Source organism: Trichoderma evansii, assembly GCF_050947405.1.
Source record: "Trichoderma evansii strain SZMC 28006 chromosome Unknown GGI43scaffold_39, whole genome shotgun sequence".
Taxonomy (NCBI): Eukaryota; Fungi; Ascomycota; class Sordariomycetes; order Hypocreales; family Hypocreaceae; genus Trichoderma; species Trichoderma evansii.
In genome coordinates, this window is record NW_028145167.1 from 71,471 (window position 1) to 81,024 (window position 9,554).

The following is a 9,554-nucleotide window of genomic DNA, read 5'->3' on the forward strand; positions in this document are numbered from 1 at the left end:
ATAGCCCCGCTGGCCTAATAAACATAACTAGATAGAAAGTCGCTGCCAGGGCATGATACTTAAGCTAGTAGTAGTAAAATCCCAGGTATATACTATTAACAAGGAAATTAGTATAAATACCTATCCTGTTATTCTATATGTAATTATATTATAACTTATTAAAAAATAATATAATACACTTTAATAAAATCGCTTACCCTGTACAACTTAATAAAACTTATTAATATACATTTTATTTATAAATATAAGGAGCGCTTATCCGGTATCCAACGTAGCGTATTTAGTATCTAAAAAAGCAGGACACTGTGGCTGACGGTTATGTATCCCTGTTAACTCCCTAATGTCAGTTTTTTTAATATTTTACTAAGGAAATCGCTTATAACTAAAACACACAAAAATAATAGAATGTAAAATAAAGTTATTCCACAGTTAAATTAGTGTTAAATTAAAGCTATTTGTAACACTAATTTATACATTATCTGTTACTATTATAAAGTTGCTTTTTAGGCGCTATTTTAAATCCGTTAATAAGGCCAAGGTTATTATTAATAATACTACTTTGCCGCTTAGCTTTAGTCTAGTTAAGCAGCAAGTCTGGCCTAATAATATTAAATTCCGCTATAGTAAAAGGAGGAAATATATATTAAAGGCAAATTTATTAATTCTTAATACCTGGCGCTGTAATAGCAGTTTTTAGAGGACGGGCTGCCTGTACCGGCTTGTTATATCTTAACAGAACACCTTAAGTTCTTAGATTATTTACTATACTTGTAATAACAGTATGTTACAACCCGATCCTTATGGTCGCAACAATGGGCCTACAGGGTAGGACTTATCGGATAAATAAAGGACCGATGGTCCAATTAGGATAGGCTCGATAAGCTCGACTTACAAGCCACACGAGCTCATAGACTTACACGCTTGACTAGCTCGTCTCACAAGCCTGACAAGCTGTAAGAATTATAAAAGCTTAACTAAATATATAAATTCAGTCTTTACTTATTAAATAACTTAAATAACTAGTTATTAACATACTAATTATAATATAATTAAAATGTAATTTACTAAGTCTTATTAACCTTAATAGTAACTAATTATTATTACTTATTACTATTACTTATAAATCCCTTAACTTATCTGCTAATATAAACCTAGACCTTAGGTTTATTCTTTAAGAATCCTTTTATATTACTAATCCCATTTAAATATTTAATAACCAGGTTATTACACATTAATAACTTTTATTTAAACAGTTACCAGACTTACAGGCAATATTAAAAAGTATATTTAACTACAAGATAAATAATAATATTAATAAAAAACTTATAAAACTACTATAAGTAAAAGCTAATATTATAACTTAACTAGTAAATATAAAAAAACTAGTATAGTAAATAAAACTTTAATATACTGCAGATTAGCAAGCTATTAGTAACTTATAACAGTAATAAGGCATAGCTTAAATTATTATTACTTAATAAGCCTAAATAATTATAAATCTTTAAAAGCAGCTTCAGGGAATATAAAATAATATAATAATACCTATATTAGCAGCAACCACTACTACTCTAACTATTAATATCACTTTACAATAACAAAACCCAGGAGAAATATTTAAGCTAAAAATACCTGTACTATTTAATAAAAATCTAAAGAAAATCCAAGCTTATTTTACAAATATAAAAAACTACTTTAGCTATTTTAAAATTATTATAAATATAAATAAACTTAAAATTTATATAATAAGAAAAAAACTTATTAATATTATAAAAAGCTAATATAAATTATATTTACAGGACTTAAAAAATAATAATATATTAATATAAAAGAAAGAAATTATAACTTTTTTTATAAAATATATTAAATTTAAAAATTAATTAAAAGCTTTATTTAAAAAAAAAAATAAAAAATAAAAAATTAAAATAATATTTTTTAATATTAAATAAAAAAAAAAACTATATTTTAAATATACAGTTAAATTTATATATTTAAGTGCTAAAACAGATTATAATAACACTACTAAGCATATACTATACTATACTAGCTTAAAATTAAAAATTAAAAACACCTTATCTTTAAAAAACCCCCTGGAAACATTTAAAATATTATAAAAAAAATCTATTAGAATTAATAAATAACAGTATAAATAATAACAGGAATAAAAAGTTAAAAAAATAAGAAATTATATAAAAATATACCCGCAGGCTAATAATAATAAGAAATATAAATATATTACTAATAATAATAATAGTAAACTAGGAAAAATAAACTTAAACTTTATTAATTATTAAAATAAAAATTTTAAAAAAAAACCTAAAAGGAAATTTAATAGTAAATACTACTATTATAATAAGCCTAGTTACAGGGAAAAGGATTATTATATTAAAAAAAATAAAAAAAAAAAAATAACTCTTAAATAATCTACCCAGCTAAAAAAAACCCAAGTTAATACTATATATAAAAACACTTACATAACCTTAAGTTAAACAGCCTGCTATAATAATAATTATATTATTTATAAAAATAATAAAAAAAAATTAAGTTACTACCCTAAGAAAACTTAAATAATTAAAATACTTAAAAAAACAAGGGTTAATATAATAAGATTCTAAGAAAAATCTTATAACTATTATATCCCTGATAACTATTATAAGTATAATATTTATAATTTAAAAAACACTAAGTACAAATACTTAAAATACCTAGAATATGGATTAATAAATCCAAGGTATAAATATAAAGCTAAATAGTAATATAATATAAATACTATAGCAGAACTCTTTAAAAAAAAAAAAATAAAAGTTAAAGCTTACTTTAAATTACTTAAATACTTAAAATATAAATATATAAAACTTAATATAAATTACAAATTAAAATAATAAATAAATAGATTAGTTTTAAAAAAACTAGCTAATAAGGAAAATAATAAATACTAGGAAATAATAAAATATTTAAAATGCAGATTAATAAATCCTGTATATAACTGTAAAGTTAAATAATAAATAGTAAAAGAAAAGCAAGAAAATAACAAGGAAGCTATTAAAGTAATAAATATATATTATATTAAGACTTATTACTAGAAAAATAAGATAAGATATGCTATTAAAGAATAATTCCTTGTTAAATAATACTTAAGAAAGGTAGTGGAAATATTTAATAATAATATTAATAATTATAAAAGTTTTAGCTTAAGTTTAATTAAAAAATTTTAATATAAATATTATAAAAGTAATAATATATAATATACTTGCTTAAATTATAATTATAATTATATAATATATTACTACTATCTTTATTTTTTAAATAACTTAAAATATAAATATAAAAAATATTACTATTATAACTTTAAGTAATAAACTTATAACTGCTTTTAGGAAAATATAAAATAACAAGATATATTAAATTATTACCCTTATAATAATAAAATAATAGAATAAGAATTTTAAACTAAGCTTTATAAAACTTATAACACTTTTAAAATATTTAAAAAAATAATTAGTATAATTTATAAAAATTAAAATAATTTTAAAATATATAAATATAAGTTTTATAAAAAAAAATATATTATATACTTATATAAGAACTAGGATTACTAGTTAATATAATATAAATATTACTTTTACTAATTATATAAGGTATACTATAAGTATATAAAATACAGTTTTTACAAATCTTATAACCTAAAATATAATTATATTAAAAAAATATAAAAAAAAATATATATAATATATTTTAAATAATAACTTATATAAAATATTAATTTTAGTAAAATTTAAAAAAAAACTATAATAAAATAAATTTTATAAGGAACCCTAATTAATAAAATCACTAGCTGCTTTAATAAAAACTATAGAAATTTAAATTAGAAAAAATATAAAAAGATATATTATTAAATATATATTTTTAATAAATTTAAAAACTAGTATAATATATTATACAGATAATATTACAAGAAAAAAGTAAAAAATTATAAGAAAACACATTTTATAAATTATAAGATTTACTACTGTAAGATTTATAAAAAAAAAAAGAATTAATTTTACTATATTACTATTAAATTAACCTGACAGGGTTATAATTTTAACACCCATATAAATAAAAAATTAAGAAATACAGCCTTAATTAAAACTTATTACTAAATAATTTAAAATTAAAATTAGCATTTAAAATATAAATAATATATAAAATACTAAGGATAATTATAATAAGAAAGCCACCTGGATAAAATTATTATTAATATAATTTAAATAACAGGAAATAAAAAACTTCTTTTTATAAGATAATTATATAACAGACTAATTAAAATCTATATAAATAATAGTACAGATTATAACCTTATTACTAACAGCCTAGTAATTAAACTCTAGTTATTATATTTTACTAAAATAAACCTAATATTTATTTCTAGTATTATTAACTTAAATATTAAAATTAAAATTAATATAAAAATTAATTACTTCCCTGTACTTATTATTAAATATATTAAAAATATTAAACTTAATATTATAATATTTAATAACTATAATATTATACTTAAAAACTATTAACTTTATTAAAATAACTTATTAATTAACTAAAAAATAAAATAAATAAAATAAAAAAATAAAATTTTATTAAAATTATAATTATACTTTAAAAAAAATAAGAAAAGTAAAGCCGCGCTTTCAGGCTTAAAAACTTTTATATAAAATAAAAAAAAAGAAATAAAACTTAAAAAAAAGGTCAGATTTAACTTAAAAAAATCACCTATACTACTATAATATAATTATAAGTAAACCAAATTAAAGAAAGTATATTATAACGACCTGGTCACTAGATTCCTAAATGGGATTAGTAACACAGAGGATTTCTAAGGGATAAACCTGAGGTCTAGGTTTATATTAACAGATAAGTTAAAGGATTTATAAGTAATAATAACAAGTAATAATAATCAGTTACTATTAAAGTTAATAAGACTTAGTAAGTTATACTTTAATTATATTATAATTAATATATTAATAACTAGCTATTTAAGTTATTTTAATAAATATAAAGAATTAAACTTATATATTTAATTAAATATTCTAAATTATTATAAAAAATTATTTTTCCTAGCTTTTTTAAATTATAAAAAAAGCTATTTTTCCTAGCTTTCCTAGATTATAAGAAAAGCTAGCTTTCCCAGCTTTCCTTTCCTATACTAGCCAGTGCCTATAATTAATTAATCAGCTTATAGTTAATCCAGGATATCCTACCCTGTAGGCCTGTTATTATAATTATAAAAGTCAGGTTATAATATAATACTCCCTCTCTGTTAATCTTGCTCTTAAGACCTGGTTATTATAATATATAAGTACCCACACCTATTTCTTTAATAAGTATTTTTCCTTCTTTATATTTTTTTTCTTTTTTATTATTCTTATTATATTTAATTATAAGTATAAAAAAAATAAAAAAAATATTTCTAGATAAAAAAAAAATAAGTATAAAAGCCTTACTAATATTATATTAAAAAATTCTATTCTTATAATAAAATCCTGTACTTATTATAAATCTTAAAGATATAAGTATATTATTTTAAAAGAGGATTCTTGTTACTGTTTATTTTATATTAAAAATTAAAAATCTTATTATAAAGCTTTTAATCTTATACTTTAATAAATATATAAAATTACTAGTTATTATTTTAAATTAAATAAAAAATTTAAAAAAGTAAAAAAAAAGTAGCTTATAGTAAGTGTAAAAGTTAAATATTTTTATATTTAAAAGTAAAAATAATTTAAAAAAATAAAATATATAATTACTTGTAAAATTAATAATTTAAAAAAGCTAGAATATGTTAAAGAGGAGGAATATAAAAAGCAAGAGGTAATAAAGGCTGCTTATTAAGCTGTTATATTACAGCCTAATTTTTCCAGGGTTAACCCTGCTTTTTTTTAACAGAGCCTGTGGATTTTTTAAAAGCCTAGGAGATAAATTCTAAGCTAGTATAATTTTTAAGTTTTAATAAAACTTTTTTACTAGTGTTATTAAATTTTTAAAATATTTAATAAATTCTTATATTTTTTTTTTTTTATTCTTTTTTTTTTATTACACTTAATAGTATTATTTCTTATTATCTTTTATTTTTATAATATTAATATTTTTAATTTTATATTCTTCTTTTTTTTTTTTAATAATAATTTTATTTTAAATAATTTTTTTAGTATTTTTATTAATTAGTACTTTTTTTAATAGTAATATATAAAAAATTAAGTATATAAGTTTCTTTTATTTTTCTTATTTCTTAAGGAATTTAAATTTATAATTAACTTTTTTAATTTTTTTTAAAATTTTATAAAAGCTAAATTTCTTAAAGTTTAACTTATTATTTAATTTATTTATTTTAATATTTACTTATTTATTATTATATATATATTATAATAACTAGACTATGTCTTTTTTTTAAAAATTTAATCTTTTAAACTTGTATTAATTTACATATTTAACTATTCTCTAGTATATAAATTTAAATTATACTTTTAATTTATTATATAGTTTTATTATATTTTTAGCTTTAATAATAGCTTTTTTAATATTTTCCTTTTACCTAGGTAATTTATAAGCCTTAAATTTAAATCTGTAATTAAAAAAAAATAATAATTTACTTATAAATTTTAATTTTATATTATTATATAAAAACTATATAATTAAAAAAAATTCTACTTAATTATTTTATTTAAAATTAATATAATAATATAGCTATATTTTAATTATTTAATTAATTTATTTTATTTATCTGTTAATTTATAAATAATAAGCTATACTAGTTTTATAATTTATTCTAAGTCTAGTAGTAAATGCCTTCTAGAATTTAAACATAAATATATTTTCTTTATTAAAAACTATTTCCCCTAGCAGTTTATAATTACATATAATAAATCTTATTATTATATAACTTAAATCTTTTACACTAGTTACTTTTTTAAATAATAAAAAATAAATAAATTTAATAAGTTTATTAATATTAATAAATATATTATTATATATTATTTATATTATTAACTTTTTAAATTATAATAATTTAATAATAAAATTAAATAAAATTAATTCTTATAGTTATTATAATATAAGTAATAATTATAATTTTTTATATAACTTATATTTTAAACTTTTTACTTACTAATATATATTATATTTTAATATTATATTAATAACTTTATCTTTTATTTTAATAAATTAATAATATTATTAATAATATTAATAAGTTATATTAATTCTTTAATACACAGCAGTAATTATACTTTAATATATATCTTTTAATACTTTAATTTATAATTTTTTTAATACTTAGATTTTATTATTATCTTATTTTAATATTCTCTTATTAAAATATATATACTTTAAAAGTTATTCTAGTATTAAATTTTCTACTAAGTCCCTTATTTTATTAAAAATAAGGTTATATTTTTTAATAATAAATAAGATATTAACTTATATTTATTTATAATTTCTCTTATAATTTTTATATAAAATTTAAGCTTTTATTTTAAGTATTTATTTAAAATATTCTTTTTTTTAACTTAAAACATCTGCTTTTTTATTTTTAATTCTTTTATAATATATAAGTTTATACTTATAATTTAATAAAAATTTAAAATATTTAACTTGTTATAAAAAGAGTTTTTAAATTATAATAAAATAAGTAATATTATAATAATTAGTATAAACTTTAATTTTATAAGTATTTTTTAAATAATAATATTATTATTTTTTAAATATTTTAATAATTATTATAAATTTCTTATTATAAATAAAATATTTTAACTTAAGTTTATATAACTTTTTTAAAAAAAAAGCTATTAAGTAAAATTTTTTATTTTTATTTTATTATATTAATACTCTTTTAATTATAAAATTTAAGATATTTATTTTAATTTTTAATAATTTATTTAAATTATATATAATAAATATAAGTTTACTTAAAAAAGTATTTTTAAATTTTTAAAATACTTTTTTTATTTTTTTTTTATATATAAGTTTCTTATTTTTAAATTTTTTTTTACTTTTCTTATTTTTTTTTAAGTAAATAGCATTTATAAGTAATTTAATAATTTTATTATAATTTTTAATAAACCTTTAATAATAATTTACTAATTTTAAAAAGCTTTATATTTTTTTTTTTATTTCTAGTAATTTCTAGTTTTAAATTATAATAAGCTTATTAAAGTTTATTTAAACTTATTTTAGTAATATTAAATATTTAAAGAACTTAACTTTTTATATATAAAAATTATATTTATTTAATTCTATTAAAAAATTAATATTTTCTAGTGTTTATAATACTTTATAAATATATTTCTAGTGTTTTTTAAAAGTTTTAAAAAAAATAAAAATATTATTTAAATATATAATTATAAAGTTATTTATAAATATTTTTAAAATATAATTAATTATTTACTAAAATATTATAAGTATATTAATAAATTTAAATAATATTACTAAGCATTTAAATAATTTATAATATATTTTAAATATTATTTTTTATTTATCTTTTTTTTAAATATAAATTAAATTATATACTCTTTTAAAATTTAAAATAATAAATTATTTTACACTAGTTAAACAGTTTTAAATTTCTATAATAAGTAATAACAGGGTTTAGTCTTTAATAATAATCTTATTTAATTATTAATAATTAATAACTAGTTATAATTTCTTATTTTTCTTTAATATAAATATAACAAGGTATTTAACTTATAAAATAAATAATTTAATATATTTTTTTTTTAATTATTTTTATATTTATTTTTTAAATATTTTAAATTTTATTTTATTAAAGTTATAAATTAAAAAAAACTTTATAATTTTTTTATTTATAAGATTTATATAATAATCTTATTATAAATAAAACAGCTATATTATTTTTAATATTAAGTTAAATAATTTTTAATATTTTTTATATTATTTTAATATTTTAAGTAAAATATTATTTAATTCTTTTACTTTTTTTTTTTTTTTTACTTTTAACAGCGCTTTATTTAAAACTTATAATTTATTTTTTACTTATATAATAACTTTATTAACATATACTTTTTTTAATTTAACTTGCTTATAATTATATTATAGTAATATAAGTAATTTTTTTAAATTAAATTTAATTTTTTTTTTAAATTTTATTTCTTTTTTTTTATTTTATATAGAAGTTTTTAAGCTTAAAAGCACAGCTTTACTTTCCTTACCCTTTTTAAAATATAATTATAATTTTAATAAAACTTTATTTTTTTATTTTATTTATTTTATTTTTTAATTAATTAATAAGTTACTTTAATAAAACTAGTAATTTTTAAATATAATATTATAATTATTAAATATTATAATATTAAGTTTAATATTTTTAATATATTTAGTAATAAGTATAAAAAAATAATTAATTTTTATATTAATTTTAATTTTAATATTTAAGTTAATAATACTAGAAATAAGTATTAAATTTATTTTAATAAAATATAGTAATTAAAATTTAATTATTAGGCTATTAATAATAAAATTATAATCTATACTATTATTTATATAAATCTTAACTAGTTTATTAT